Here is a 15,803-nt window from a genome sequence, read left to right as displayed (position 1 = left end):
AGTAAAAAGACAGAAAGGGGTAGAAAGACAGGAAGAAAGAAAAAGACAGAGAGAGGGGTAGAAAGAAGGGAGTAAAAAGACAGAAAGGGTGTAGAAAGACAGGAAGAAAAAAAGACAGAGAGAAGGGTAGAAAGAAAGAAAAAGATGCACAGAGGGTAGAAAGAAAGAGAGAGGAAGAAAGGAGTAAAAAAAAAAAGGTCACCGCTCTGTCTCTGTGTGCTGCCGTAAAAACCTGCTGCTGCCGTAAACCACACCTGTCTCTAACAGATAACGGTAACCTTGGATACCAGCAGAGAAGGGGGCGTGTCCTGTGGTCGTTAGGCCCCGCCCCCTCCGGTCTCTGGGCAGGTTGGTTGTCGGTCGGTCGTCGCTGTTTTTCCACCAACAATTCAAAGTCAAGTGGAGTTTAATCCGAGTCACATCCCGCTGAGCCGAGCCGAGCCGAGCCAAGCCGAGTTGAACCGAACCAAGCCGAACCGAGCCAGTGGAGTTGACTCTGACTCTGCCGGGGCTTGGAGCCTCTGCAGCGGCCGCGGTGTCTGTGCCATGTCGCTGTGAACCTGCACGGAGCTCCAGCCTCCAACCTCCAACCGCAGGTAAGACTCTCCTCCTTCTCCCCGGGGGAAGAGGCTCCTTCCCCGGGGCTCCGCGGCAGCTTTATCCGCCCTGAAGCTCCGGTGCTCCGGTGCGTCCGCTGCTGCTGTTGCTGCACAAACCGGATCATTATGGAGAGGGAGGAGGAAGGGTGTGGGGGGGTTAATTATCCCATCATTAATTATAGATAATTATCATTTTTTATTATCAGTTTATTCAGTCTGAGCAGCAGTAGTAGCCTTGGACCTTGTAACAACATCTATGTCACGTTTGTCTTAGTCCGTCCTGGGTGAGGGATCCCTCCTCTGTTGCTCACCCTGAGCTTTCTCCTGGTTTTCCCTGTTAAAAGGGTTTTCTATGGAGTTTTTCCTCAGTGGATGTGAGGGTCTAAGGACAGAGGATGTTGTTATGATGGGATGTAAAGCCCTTTGAGACAAACTGTTTGTAAAAACGGGCTATACAAATAAAATCGCCTTGCCTTGCCCTTGCCTGAATGTAACCGCGGAGTGGACTGGACCGACCGAGGGAACCTGATCCCTGTGGCCGGCGGAGGGAGCGCCAGACCCGGGCAGCTGTAAGCCGAGACACCGGTCCAGTTCCGGTTCTGGACCCAGATGGAAAATAAACCACATTAATTAATCTTGGAGCTAATTATAGATTATAGAGGAGCAGTAAACACACTGGGTCACACCGGTCATTCGGCCTGGTCCTGTCCGTTAAATTCACCTGTTTAACTTTTATTATCTACCTACACCTGTTCTTTCATTTTATTTTATTTTATTTTATTTTAAATGTTTTTTTTGTCTCTGAACACGGACCAGGTTTTATTTAAAGGTTAATTGGATCATGTTAAAGCCCAGATGACCCGGTCACACACACACACACACACACACACACACACACACACACACACACACACACACACACACACACACAGCAACCAGCCGTTAATCTACCGATGCACCGGTAGATTAACGGCTGGTTGGTGTGTGTGTGTGTGTGTGTGTGTGTGTGTGTGTGTGTGTGTGTGTGTGTGTGTGTGTGTGTGTTATACCATAGGTCTCACTGTTTGGTCCTGACAGAGAGAAAGAAACACCTGAATAAGTTGTTGATCCTTCTGGTTCAAATTGACCCAATCTGTTCCCTTCCTCCATCCTTCCTTCTTTCCTTTCTCCCTTCCTTCTTTTCGTTTTCCCTTCCTTCCTTCCTTCCTTCCTTCCTTCCTTCCTTCCTTCGTCCTTACATCTTCTTCCTTCCTTTTTGACCCAATTGACCTGTAATCTGTTCCCTCCCTCCTTCTATCTTACCTTCCTTTTTACCTTCCTTCTTTCCTACCTTCTCTCACTTCGTCCTTCCTTCCTTCCTTCCTTCCTTCCTTCCCTTCGTCCTTCTTTCCTTCCTTCCTTCCTTCTTTCCCTTCGTCCTTCCTTCCTTCTTCCCTTTGTCCTTCCTGCCTTCCTTCCTTCCTTCCTTCCTTCCCTTCGTCCTTCTTTCCTTCCTTCCTTCCTTCTTTCCCTTCGTCCTTCCTTCCTTCTTCCCTTTGTCCTTCCTGCCTTCCTTTCTTCCTTCCTTCCTTCCCTTCGTCCTTCTTTCCTTCCTTCCTTCCTTTTTCCTTTCTTCCTTCCTTCCTTCCCTTCGTCCTTCTTTCCTTCCTTCCTTTTCCCCTTCGTCCTTCCTTCCTTCTTTCCTTTGTCCTTCCTTCGTTATCTCTCCTCCTGTGACGTCACCTCTAATTTGTCCAGGTCTCAGGGAACTTCACTTAAAGGGATAGTTCAACATTTAGTCAAACTGGCCCATCACCATAATCCCTATAGTCATAGCAGTAGGTTCGTTACCTTTAATTGTCGGTGCAAGCTGTTTTTAGAACGGCGGAGCAGAGCCGTGAGCTGCTCAGAGCTACGCTACGGAGGCTCATTATGGGATTTCTTGGTTTCCCTCATCATCAAACTCATCAAATACACAATCCAACAACTCCACAACGCTCTGGTGGACAAGTTGTGAGCTGCACATTCACCACGCTATGAGATAATAACACAACGTTACCACACAGAGTTGTTTTAGAGGGAAATACAGAGACTGTTGATGAAAAACTGTCCCTGAAGGCAACGTGCATCAGTGGTTTTACATGAATTCCCCTCTACAACAACTCTGTGTGGTAACGTTGTGTTATTATCTCATAGCGTGGTGACGTTTAGCTACTTTCAGCAGCACGAGGTGTGAGAGAAACAGACTCACAACAATTTGTTCCTCACAATCTAACACAGTTGTGACGACAGCGTTGATTAGAGCGGTCAACGTCTGTTTCCTGCTGTTTGTTTATTGACTTTTTTTTTTTAACCCCTCGCGTTCGCGCTCTGACTTCACAACGCTATGAACTCTGGGTAATTTCCTTACACTAAGACCTGACGATCTGACAGTGGAACAGAACAGAACTCAGACTCACAGACTGAACCTGAACGCACCACGAGGTCGGAGAGGAACTGGGCCATGATGAGTGTGTTGTTTATCTGGAGGTCAAAGGTCACCGAGCCCCGACCTTTGAGCCTGTTGTGTGTGTGTGTGTGTGTGTGTGTGTGTGTGTGTGTGTGTGTGTGTGTGTGTTGTGTAACTGCTGCTTCCTGTGGGAGGTCGACCCAGCAGGATTAGGGTCTAACAGCTGCTCCTGGTCCTGGTTCTGGTTCTGGTCCTGGTTCTGGTCTTGGATCAGTCTCAGTCTCGGTCTCTGTGGGACTCTGGGCTCCGTGGGAACCAGCTGCTGTGGTTTCAGACTATTATTGGATGTTTCCCAGGCTCAGAGAGACTCTGCTGTTGCCTCACAGAGCAGCAGTTTAACACAGTTGTTATGATTTATTTCTATTGATTTAATTCAACGTCGTGTTTGTCTTCATTCTGGTGGTGCTGTGGTGGAGAGTAATGGAGTAAAGTTACTTATTACTCTTACTTGAATACATTTCCAAGAGAAATATTAGTACTTTTACTGGAGTTAATTAGTAGTACGGCTGAAAAGTACTGGTTACTTTAGGTCTTTGTCTAAAATCCTATTGGACACAAGCTGTGTTTGTCAGAGAAGGAAACCCTAACCCCTAAAAGCAGCACATCAGTGCAGCTGCTTTCAAAGAGTTCATTCTCACTAACAAGAGTTAAAAGCTCCTTACATTCATTTACAAACTATTAGAGTCATTCACTGATGTGGAGAATAAGACATTTACTCTGACTCTGACTTTGACTTAAAGCAGAAGTAAGGTGAATGTTTGTGTTAATCTAAGTCTTAAATAGTTGTATCTTCCGACAGCAATCACTTCTATAGAGTGTTTGGTCTGAAACACGGGTCTGTCAGTCACTCTGCTCTGCTCTGAGCCCAGGAGAAAACTTTCCTTGTATCCTACAACCTTTATCCAATGAGGAGAGAGAACGGCATAAAGGGGCAGTCCTCTCTGTGTGTGCAGCCAAGGGATGCGCCTGAATGTGGTGACGTAGGGACGAGGACCAATAGATCCATGACGAGGGCGGGGGCTGCTAACTCCATCTGCTGACAAGACGTTATGGTGCGTTCAAGGCAACTCGTAACTCGTGTTTTTCCGACCTGTGAAGTCGTACCAGTTCGATCTGGTACGAGTTCACGGGTCAGAAGTTACGAGTGGCCGTTATAGTGACTTTCACCGGTAAAACAGGTCGGAGAAACACGAGTGGGTTGCCTGGAACGCTACAAAGTCGTAAGTCGTGACTTGAAGCTGTAAGTTACGCACTAATACAGATGTAATATATATAGAACTAGAAGAGGGAGGAGTTTAGAGTCGAGGGTCAAAGGTCAGATGATCTATAAGTCACTTCCTGTTCAGATGAAGTCGTCGACTCATCAGCTGATCATTAACTCATTGATTATTTATTATCAGTTATTTCTACTTCTCTTCCTGATAAATGATGAACACACTCCTCTTCTTCCTCCTCCTCTTCTTCTTCTTCCTCTTCATCCTCCTCCTCTTCCTCCTCATCTTCATCCTCCTCCTCTTCTTCCTCCTCCTCCTCCTCCTCCTCTTCTTCCTCATCCTCCTCTTCCTCTCTCCTCCTCCTCTCTTCTCCTCCTCTTCCTCCTCCTCCTCCTCCCTCCTCTTCCTCCTCCTCTTCTTCTTCCTCCTTCTCTCTCCTCTTCCTCTCTCCTCCTCCTCTTCTTCCTCCTCCTCCTCCTCCTCCTCTTCTTCCTCTTCCTCCTCCTCCTCCTCCTCTTCTTCCTCTTCCTCCTCCTCCTCCTCCTCCTCCTCTTCTTCCTCTTCCTCCTCCTCCTCTTCCTCTTCCTCTCTCCTCTTCATCTTCCTCCTCTTCCTCTCTCCTCCTCCTCCTCCTCCTCCTCTCTCCTCTTCATCTTCCTCCTCTTCCTCTCTCCTCCTCCTCCTCCTCCTCCTCCTCCTCTCTCCTCCTCTTCCTCCTCCTCCTCTTCCTCTCTCCTCCTCCTCCTCCTCCTCCTCCTCCTCCTCCTCCTCCTCTTCCTCTCTCCTCCTCCTCTTCATCTTCCTCCTTCTCCTCTTCATCTTCCTCTTCTTCCTCCTCCTCCTCTTCCTCCTCCTACTCCTGTCTCTTCCTCCTCATCCTCCTCTTCTCTCCTCCTCCTCCTCCTCCTCCTCCTCTCTCCTCCTCCTCTTCCTCTCTCCTCCTCCTCCTCCTCCTCTTCTTCCTCCTCCTCTTCTTCCTCCTCTTCCTCTCTCCTTTTCCTCATCCTCCTCCTCTTCTTCCTCCTCCTCCTCCTCCTCCTCCTCCTCCTCCTCTCTCCTCTTCCTCCTCCGTCCCGTGTCCCTGGACTTTTTGCCGGTTGCCGTGACGACGTCTCCTGCTGCTGTTTGTGTGTGAGGCTGGTTGCCTGGTTGTCGTCGTGGCGACGGGCTGATGTAACCGTAGCTGAGGAGTCGAGTGTCACGGACAATCAATCAATCTATCGATCTATCGATCTATCAATCTATCTATCTATCTATCTATCTATCTATCTATCTATCTATCTATCTATCTATCTATCTATCTATCTATCGATCTATCGATCTATCAATCTATCTATCTATCTATCTATCTATCTATCTATCGTTCTATCTATCGTTCTATCTATCGTTCTATCTATCTATCTATCTATCTATCTATCGTTCTATCTATCTATCTATCGTTCTATCTATCGTTCTATCTATCGTTCTATCTATCTATCTATCTATCTATCTATCTATCTATCTATCTATCTATCTATCTATCTATCTATCTATCTATCTATCTATCTATCTATCAATCAGAGTTTATTGGCTGTGATCAGTCTTCTATCACAGGTCAATTATTTTATCATTCTGATTATTAAGGTCAATAAATATTTAAAGTCAGTTTGTATCGACCGTCATGACTCACTTTGAGCAGTTTGATTGATTATTGATTGATCAGCTGAGTGTTTCAGCCTTTAACCTGCACCTTGTTGTGGTGTCAGGTGCAAACATAAAGGAACCAAAACTAGTTAAAGGTGGAGATGAAATAAATTTCAATACAGTGCTTTTTTATTAGATTGTATTAAAATGTTTATTTAACCCCTACCTTGGTTTTCCTGCATCGCTTCAGTGACAGTTGAAGCTCCACAGGCAGAGATCTCTGTGACCAGTGGATTTAACATTTAAAAGTTTGGAATTAACATCATAGATATCAACAACGTCTTTCTGACTGAGTCGTAAGCACATTGTCAATAGTTGGATTTTTCATTCAAGATATCTGTAATTCAGTTTTTCCTCTTGTCAAAAAGAACATTTCAGATCCACAACTCCGTTCTTCCTTCACTGTAACCATTCATGTGTCAATTCAGTTACAGTGAATTACAGATATCTGTAACTGAATTATGACTAGTAGTAATTCCAGTTACAGATATCTACAACTTCATTTCGCCTAGTCAAAACTTAATTTAGATAGATATGTAGATATAGATAGATATCTTTAAGATATCTTTGTAGATATATAATTGAGGTGAATTAAAGATATCTAGAACTGGAATTATGACTAGTCAGAATCAAATTGTAGATATCTGTAACTGGAATTAGTACTAGTGGTAATTCAGTTACAGATATCTGTAATTCACATAGTGGATATCTGCAACTGAACTGTAGATATCTGTAATGACAAACCCCATACACATGAATGGTTACAGTGATGTCATTTGTCCTATAGGAAGAACGTAGTTACGGAAAACGGGAATATTCTTTTTGACTCTGCAAAACTGAATCCCAGATCTCTGCAACACATCCAGTCTGACTTTAACTGTTAAATGTTTTACCATAGATCAGTGTCTGAGTCTGAGTAGTAGAGGTAGTTAAGCCCCGCCCCCCCGGCTCCTCTGGCCCCGCCCCCCCTGGATCCTCTGGCCCCGCCCCCTCCGCCCTAACGAGTCGTTAATCGTGGGGCTTAACCGCGTCAAGCTGCTGCGGTAAATCCTGGTTAATCCATCCCACCACATGGTAACCACGGTAACCATCCTCAGGTTACTGGTCAGGACTCACCTGTGGAGCGGCCGGCGCTCAGGTAGGAAAGACAAGGCAAGGCAGTTTTATTTGTATAGCCCAGTTTTTACCTCCAGTTTGTCTCAAGGGGCTTTACATCCCATCATAACAACATCCTCTGTCCTTAGACCCTCACATCCACTGAGGAAAAACTCCACGGAAAACCCCTTTAACAGGGAAAACCAGGTGGCTGTGATGTCATCATCTGGTTCCTGTGGTCGTCATGGCGATCGGGTCTCAGCTGCTTCCTGTTTCTGATCAATGTGAACGATCAATACGATGTGATTGATCAGTATCAGCAGGTGGTCAGGCAACACACACACACACACACACACACACCTGTGCAGTGTGTGTGTGTGTGTGTGTGTGTGTGTGTGTGTGTGTGTGTGTGTGTGTGTGTTAGGGGTGGGAGAAAAAATCGATTCACATAAATATCACGATATCTTTTTTGACGATTTTTAAATCTTTTTTTTTTTCAAAAATCTTATTTATTTATTTTTAATTCTTAATTTTTTTAAATATTGTGCAATGTGCATTTGTTTGCCTTTTTTTTTTTTTTTACATCCAGAGAGTTCAGGTGTTGAAAAGGGTTTAAGTTCACTTTATAATGGAGTTATATGTTAATTTATAGGCTCCTACAGTATTTGTGTGCAGATAAATGTTAAAAATGCTAAAGACTAAAAATCATAGAGAGAATCGGCAATATCGTAGAATCGCAATTTAAATCGAATCACCATCCAAAAAATCGTAGAAGAATCGAATCGGGAGAAAAGCATATCGTCCCAGCTCTCTGTGTGTGTGTGTGTGTGTGAGTGTATGTGTGTGTGTGTGTGTGTGTGTGTGTGTCAGACGTTGTTCTTACTTCCTGTTTCAGTCCAGATGAAACTTTACCTGAGAGAGAGTTCAGTCTGCAGGTTCAGAGCCTGAGAGACTGAACTCAGGGGGAAACGCTGTGTGTGTTTGTTCAGTGTGTGTGTGTGTGTGTGTGTGTGTGTGTGTGTGTGTTTGGTATTTGAAGTGAATCAATTGACGTCAGAAACTCGATTGTTTCCTGGTTAAAGTAACAATAGAACATCAAACACACACACACACACACCTTTATTTATTCCTTCTGCTCATTTCACTTCCTGCTTTTAGTTTTATGTTCTCAACCGACAGATTGAACTTTATTCTTTAATCTTCCAGGTTTATCTTGGTGTATTGTAGTTGTTGTTGCTTTATTAACACATGACCCAGTTGCTTGATTCAGTCTAAGTGTCTTTGTTAAATACTCACACATTTGATTTGTGTATTTATCTGCACTAGAGCAGATTGACAAATGTATTAACAAAGGTTAAAAGCAGTGAACAAGGCGTTGTTCATCTGCACCGAGGAGAAGGAGAACTGGCTGTGCACAGGAACAGGACTTACAAACCTTTTCTACAATGTTCATGTTCAGATGAATGAACTTCTTAATTTCTTAAAGCAGAAGTAAGCGACCCGGTGGTTTTGGTTAATGCTGCGTTCCAGGCAGGCTTTTGAAACCGTAAATTACAGCTTCAAGTCACAACTTACGACTTTGTAGCGTTCCAGGCAACCCACTCGTGTTTCTCCGACCTGTTTTACCGGTGAAAGTCACTATAACGGCCACTCGTAACTTCTGACCCGTGAACTCGTACCAGATCGAACTGGTACCACTTCACAGGTCGGAAAAACACGAGTTACGAGTTTCCTTGAACGCACCATAACGTCTTGTCAGCCGATGGAATTAGCAGCCCCCGCCCTCGTCATGGATCTATTGGCCCTCGTCCCTACGTCACCACATTCACACACAGAGAGGACCGCCCCTTTATGCCGTTCTCTCTCCTCATTGGATAAAGGTTGTAGGATACAAGGAAAGTTTTCTCCTGGGCTCAGAGCAGAGCAGAGTGACTGACAGACCCGTGTTTCAGACCAAACACTCTATAGAAGTGATTGCTGTCGGAAGATACAACTATTTAAGACTTATATTAACATAAAAATATCGCTTACTTCTGCTTTAATATTCTACCTGCAGAACCCAGGGAGAAGAGTCACAGCTGAACCAGTTACTATGGGATCTATAACTAAATATTTCCACATTTCTATTTCTAAAAACCTAAATTACAAATTGTTTATATAATAATAAGTTAAATGTCCAGATTGAATGAGATGAAGTCGTCTCAGTGTGGACCTAGTGGTGTTGAAGGAGTCAGATTACAGCGGCCGTTTGTCGACCCTCAGCAGCCTGAGGATTAATCTGGATTATTATGATGATTAGCCTGCGAGCTAACGAGCTGCTAACGAGCTGCCGGAGGTTCAGAGAGAAACAGACAGAAATAATAAACCTGTTAATATTCTCATTTGTCCAGGTCGTAGTGTCTCAAAGGAGTTTAAAATGGAAAGCAACTGGACTTAGTTATTAGTCTAGAAGACGTTTCACCTTCATCCAAGAGGCTGGGACACACTTTATCTGATTTAAAACTCCTTTGAGTGACAGAAATAATAATAATGATGATTATTATAATAATAATAATTTATATTTCTACAGTTCTTTTCAGGACACTTTACAGTAACACAACAGGAAACAGCAATAACCAGAGAGACACAGAGAGACAGAGACATGTGCTGCAGAGTCCAGTGTCCAGGATTAAAGTCAATGTGTGTGTGTGTGTGTGTGTGTGTGTGTGTGTGTGTGTGTTAGATTGAACGGGGCCGGGGGCGTTGAGCTGATCTGTGATCAGAGTTAATCAAACTGAAGCGTCGACAGCTGGAAACGACCTCATCACTGTCACTGCAGCAGCCTGGGGCTACGCTACGCTATGCTAACCTAGCCTAGCCTAGCCTAGCCTAGCCTAGCATGCAGAGCAGCAGCAGGTAGCTGTTAGCGTAGCATGGTAGCATGGTAGCATGGTAGTGCTGCTGGTCTGATCCGGTTCTGTGTCGACCCAGTTTGGAGCTAATGAGCTGCCGGTCTCTGGAGCCGCGGCCTCGATCTGGACCTGAGCCACACAGTTAATCAATCCACACACACACACACACACACACACACACACACACGCTGCTCTCATTCTCTCACTCATTAACACAGTCACATGTCTCCGTCCGTCATTAAGCCGGAGCCTCAGGACACAGACCTCACACACCAGGACCAGGTCTCACTGGACCTCATGGACCTCATGGACGAGAGACATAGAGACATAGAGACAGAGAGATAGAGATATAAAGACATATAGTGTGTCCCAAATCGCATACTTACAATTCATATTTTGAGTACATAAGTCACTCAAACAGCCAGAACATTGAGTGTGGATCGCTGGACACTTTCCACCCTCAGTGGGCACCATCTTAGTGGCGGCGGTTGACTTGAACAGTGACGGAGCATTTATCATAAACTTTGAAATTCCCCCCCAAAAAATTGGGCGCTGCACCCAACTAGCCGAACTAAACAGTAAGAAGCTGTGGAGTCATTTCCGGTCAGCGTACAGCGGCAGTGTTTGATTTGAGACGGTAGCTACTACCAGGTTGAAGTCTGTGCACTGCACCAGGAAGTAGCCTACACTTCCTTATAGTGAACTGTAAAGAAGTGCACTATGCAATTTGAGACACACTAATAGAAATAAAGACGTATAGTGTGTCTCAAATCGCATACTTCTCTTCTCAACCACCGCCATTTGAAAAGTAGTGACGTAGTGACTAAGGTTTTCTGGCAGTTTAACTGCTCAGTGTGAACGCACTTATGTAGCCTACTCCAAATATGAAGTGTAACTGCAGAAGTTTGTGATTATTTGGGACACACAAGTAGAGACAGAGACAGAGGTCAAAGAGTTTTAAGCCTCATGTTTGTTCTCAGACATAAAGAGTTCAGGTTTTCAATTTCTTCATAGGCCTACTAATCTTCAACAATTCAAGTAATTTCAAACCATTTCATTCAAAATTAGCCTCTTTTTTACATGTTGTACTTTTTAATCTATTCTCAGCCATTGCTTCAGCTATGTTAGTATTGTTTCATCAGTTTTCTTTACTATTAGATTAGCTGCAGATCTTCAACTCTTCAAAATATTCAACTGTTTTCAGGATTTCTACATTTTCTTCTACCATTTGAACATTCCTACTTCCTACTTTTACCGCTTCAAAAGGCGTTCATCATCTCTCATCTTACAAGTTTCATGTTTCAGCTTCAGCGTCGGCCTTTTCAGCTGCTTTCAGCATTCACATGTATTTCCTTCATGGAAATGCATTCTCTCTAGTTTTATTCTCTGTTGTTCTCGGCCGTCGTGTTGAACCGTCTTTACAGAGGATCTCCGTCCGTGACACAATAAACTACCATCACTGTCGTTTAGGTTTTAACCCTTCGTGTCTCTAGATGTGTGTGTCTCACTGGACATTTCTCAGGTTTTTTCCCACTGTGTCATTCAGCTTTTCAATTTCTTCATAGGCCTACTGATCTTCAACAATTCAAGTAATTTCAAACCATTTCATTCAAAATTAGCCTCTTTCTTACAAGTTCTACTTTTTAATCTATTCTCAGCCATGGCTTCAGCATTACACTGCAAAAACTCAAACTCTTACCAAGAATATTTATCTTATTTCTAGTCAAAACAAATCTAATTCTACTTAAAATAAGACTCATCACATAAAAAGCAGCTTGTTTTTAGACACTTTTTACTTCTTTCAAGCAGATTTTCAAATCTGATAGTGGAGAAAGTTTTTTTTTCTTATTACAAGCACAAAAAACTTGCTTTCACTGGCAGATTTTTCTACTTATTTCAAGTGAAAATTAGTTTGAAACAAGTGAAAATGATCTAAAAACAAGTTAATTTTTATGTGATGAGTCTTATTTTAAGTGGAAAGAGATTAGTTTTGACTAGAAATGAGACATTTTGACAAGAAATAAGACAAATATTCTTGGAAAGTGCAGTGTATTAGTCTTGTTTCATCAGTTTTCTTTACTAGGCTGTTAGATTAGCTGCAGATCGTCGTGTTGAACCGTCTTTACTGTGACACAATAAACTACGATCACTGTCGTTTAGGTTTTAATCCTTCGAGTCTCTAGATGTGTGTGTCTCACTGGACATTTCCCAGGATGCTTCACTCTGGAAAGTAGGGATTAGGTTTCTGTGTGTGTGTGTGTGTGTGTGTGTGTGTGTGTGTGTGTGTGTGTGTGTGTGTGTGTGTGTGTGTGTGTGTGTGTGTGTGTAAATCTTCTTATCCTCTTTACTTTCCTCTGTTGGACTCTGAGTCTCTGCTGCTTTGTTCTTCACTCCGTCTCTCTGTGTCTTTATTCATGTCGTTTACATGTTTCTTTCCATACGTCTGCCTGCTGTACATTATGGTCTGTTGTTGTGCACGGCGTCTCCGTGGCAACACAGCACAGCAGCACTGATAATAATGATGATAATGACCAACACATTTACTTGTATTTGTATGAGGAAACACTTCAGCTGGTGTTGTGGTTCAAACTGTGTCAACGGGGCGCGAGGCGTTCAGAGGCCGTGGGTCAAACCAGACTCACGGTGACTCATTAACTCTGTGTTGACATTAACAAATACACACTGTTAGGTTACAGCGCACTCTTTCTTTCTTTCTTTCTTTCTTTCTTTCTTTCTTTCTTTCTTTCTTTCTTTCTTTCTTTCTTTCTTTTTTCTTCAACTGTTACACTTAATAATACAGGGTTCCCCAACATATTCCTCTGCCTTTAGCTTTTAACCTTTAACACATTTTTGTCACTTATCTAAAACAATTCAGGTTTATTTCCACCGTGTCATTCAGCCTCTTGCTCACATGTTCTACTTTTACTCTTCAGATATTGTTTCATCTATATTAGTGATGGTTCAGCAATGTTTCCAAGCTGTCAGTTTTAGATATATTTGAGTAGACTTCAGCTTTTCAATTTCTTCATACTAATCTTCAACAATTATAATATAGTAATTTCCAACCATTTCATTTCATACACCTACACCTACTTTTTAATCTATTTTCACTTGTTGCTTCAGCAATGATAGCACTGGTTCATCATTTTTCAGTAGTTGTCACATTCCAGTGCATTCTTTCTTTCTTTCTTTCTTTCTTTCTTTCTTTCTTTCTTTCTTTCTTTCTTTCTTTCTTTCTTTCTTTCTTTCTTTCTTTCTTTCTGTCAGACTCTTCAACTATTTCACTTAATAATGCAGGATTTCCTAACACATTCCTCTGCCTTTTCAATATTTCTACTGCTTTTAGACCTTTAATACATTTTGTCACTTATCTAAAACAAACTCTTCAGATATTGTTTCATCTGTATTAATAATAGTTCAACAATGTTTCTAAGCTGTCAGTTTTAGATGTATTTGAGTAGACTTCAGCTTTTCAAATTCTTCACACTAATCTTCAACAATTCAAGTAATTTCCAACTATTTCATACAAAAACAGACTATTTCTTACAAGTTCTACTTTTTATTCTACGTTCACTTGTTGCTTCAGCCATGGTAGCACTGGTTCATCGTTTTTCAGTAGCTGTCAAGTTCCTGTGCTTTCTTTCTTTCAGACTCTTCAACCGTTAAACTTAATAATGCAGGATTTTAACACATTTTTGTCACTTATCTAAAACAATTCAGGTTTTTTTCCTGCTTACATTTTCTACTTTTACTCAGATATTGTTTCATCTATAATAGTGATGGTTCAACAATGTTTTCAAGCTGTCAGTTTTAAATATATATTTATACTTCATACTAATCTTCAACAATTCAAGTAATTTCCAACCATTTTATACAAAAACAGCCTCTTTCTCACAAGTTCTACTTTTTTAATCTTTTCTCAGCCATGGCTTCAGCTATATTAGTGTTGGTTAATCAGTTTTCTTTACTGTCAGGTTAGATGCAGATTTCAAGTCTTCAATTTCTTCAACTTTTACACTTAAACATTCAGGATTTCTACATTTTCTTCTACTTTTTTTTTTTTTAACATTCCTACTATAATTTATCGTGAATTTAGACAAAAGCTCTTCCTTAAAATGACCATGCAATGTCCTGGTTTGTTTTCTACGTCTGACGGTCGTAGACTAACATGGAAAAAGTGTTTTATTTAGTTCAGTAGCCTATGTGTTGAATGGTTATGGCCATGCTTACTGAGGACTGTATCTGGACAGCACATGTGGAAATGTTCTTTTGTTTATTGTTCTTTGTGTCCTGTACTGCAAAAACTCAACATCTTTCCAAGAATATTTGTCTTATTTCTTGTCAAAATGTCTCATTTCTAGTCAAAACTAATCTCTTTTAACTCAAAATAAGACTCATCACCTAAAAATGAACTTGTTTTTAGATCATTTTCACTGGTTTCAAACTAATTTTCACTTGAAATAAGTAGAAAAATCTGCCAGTGAAAGCAAGTTTTTTGTGCTTGTAATAAGAAAGAAAAACTTGCTCCACTATCAGATTTTTCTACTTATTTCAAGTAAAAATCTGCTTGAAAGAAGTAAAAAGTGTCTATAAACAAGCTGCTTTTAATGTGATGAGTCTGATTTTAAGTAGAATGAGATTAGTTTTGACTAGAAATAAGACAAATATTCTTGGTAAGATTTTGAGTTTTTGCAGTGTGTAAGCCCATCCAAACTAAAAAACAAACCCAACCCTACTACTTTTACCGCTTCAAAAGGCGTTCATCATCTCTCAGCTTACAGGTTTCATGTTTCATGTTTCAGCTTCAGCGTCGGACTTTTCAGCTGCTTTCAGCATTCACACGTATTTCCTTCAGGAAATGCATTCTCTCTAGTTTTATTAGTTGTTCTCGGCCGTCGTGTCGAACGGTCAGGTTCAAGTTTCAGTGATGTCATCGTCTGTGATGTCATGACGACGACCTGTGAGTCTGTGATGTCACTCAGCTCCAGATGGAACAAGTCTTCAGTCGTTCTGAACTGACGTGTGTGTGTGTGTGTGTGTGTGTGTGTGTGTGTGTGTGTGTGTGTGTGTGTGTAGGTGTGTGTGTGTGTGTGTGTGTGTGTGTGTGTGTGTGTGTGTGTGTGTGTGTGTGTGTGTGTGTGTGTGTGTGTGTGTGTGTGTGTGTGTGTGTGTGTGTGTGTGTGTGTGTGTGTGTGTGTGTGTGTGTCCTCTGCTGTGTTTGACGATGATGACATCACAGGGCTCGGTAAACACACGGTGTGTTTGCTCTCTGCAGCAGCAGCAGCGCGGCCCCTCCCCTCCTGCAGCGCTGCGTCGCCACGGCAACACCTCACACAGCATGCGGTTCTCACACACACACACACACACACACACACACACACACACACACACACACACACACACACACACACACACACACACACACACACACAAGCGAGTCAGCTGTTTGGCGTTGTCGCAGCAACCGACATTTCTTTTGTGGTTGAGTGGTAGCTGCTCTGATGTTCCCTGAACGCCTCACCAGCAGGACACACACACACACACACACACACACACACACACACACACACACACACACACACACACACACACACACTTCCTGAGTCCAGGAGGTGTGTGTGTGTTTGTCTTCCCATCCTGTCAATCATCAGCCGAGAACAAACAGGTGATAAAGAGCTGGTGTGTGTGTGTGTGTGTGTGTGTGTGTGTGTGTGTGTGTGTGTGTGTGTGTGTGTGTGTGTGTGTGTGTGTGTGTGTGTGTGTGTGTGTGTGTGTGTGTGTGTGTGTGTGTGTGTGTGTGTGTGTGTGTGTGTGTGTGTGTGTGTGTGTGTGT

The 15,803-nt window shown here is 42.6% G+C and overlaps 1 protein-coding gene across 2 annotated transcripts in view; it reads left to right on the top strand.

The window, feature by feature from the left end:
* The first annotated feature begins 380 nt into the window (after positions 1-380).
* Positions 381-15,803, top strand: part of eps8a (EGFR pathway substrate 8a, signaling adaptor) — a 48,735-nt gene continuing 33,312 nt past the window's right edge. Inside the window, exon 1 of one of the 2 annotated variants that reach the window (XM_083999511.1) lies at positions 381-596. The gene's annotated coding sequence lies outside the window, so the exon portion shown is untranslated. The remainder of the gene's footprint in view (positions 597-15,803) is intronic. The other variant, XM_083999512.1, reaches the window with a different exon arrangement.

Source organism: Trachurus trachurus, assembly GCF_905171665.1.
Source record: "Trachurus trachurus genome assembly, chromosome: 23".
NCBI lineage: Eukaryota > Metazoa > Chordata > Actinopteri > Carangiformes > Carangidae > Trachurus > Trachurus trachurus.
This window is presented reverse-complemented; position numbering and strand designations above follow the sequence as displayed.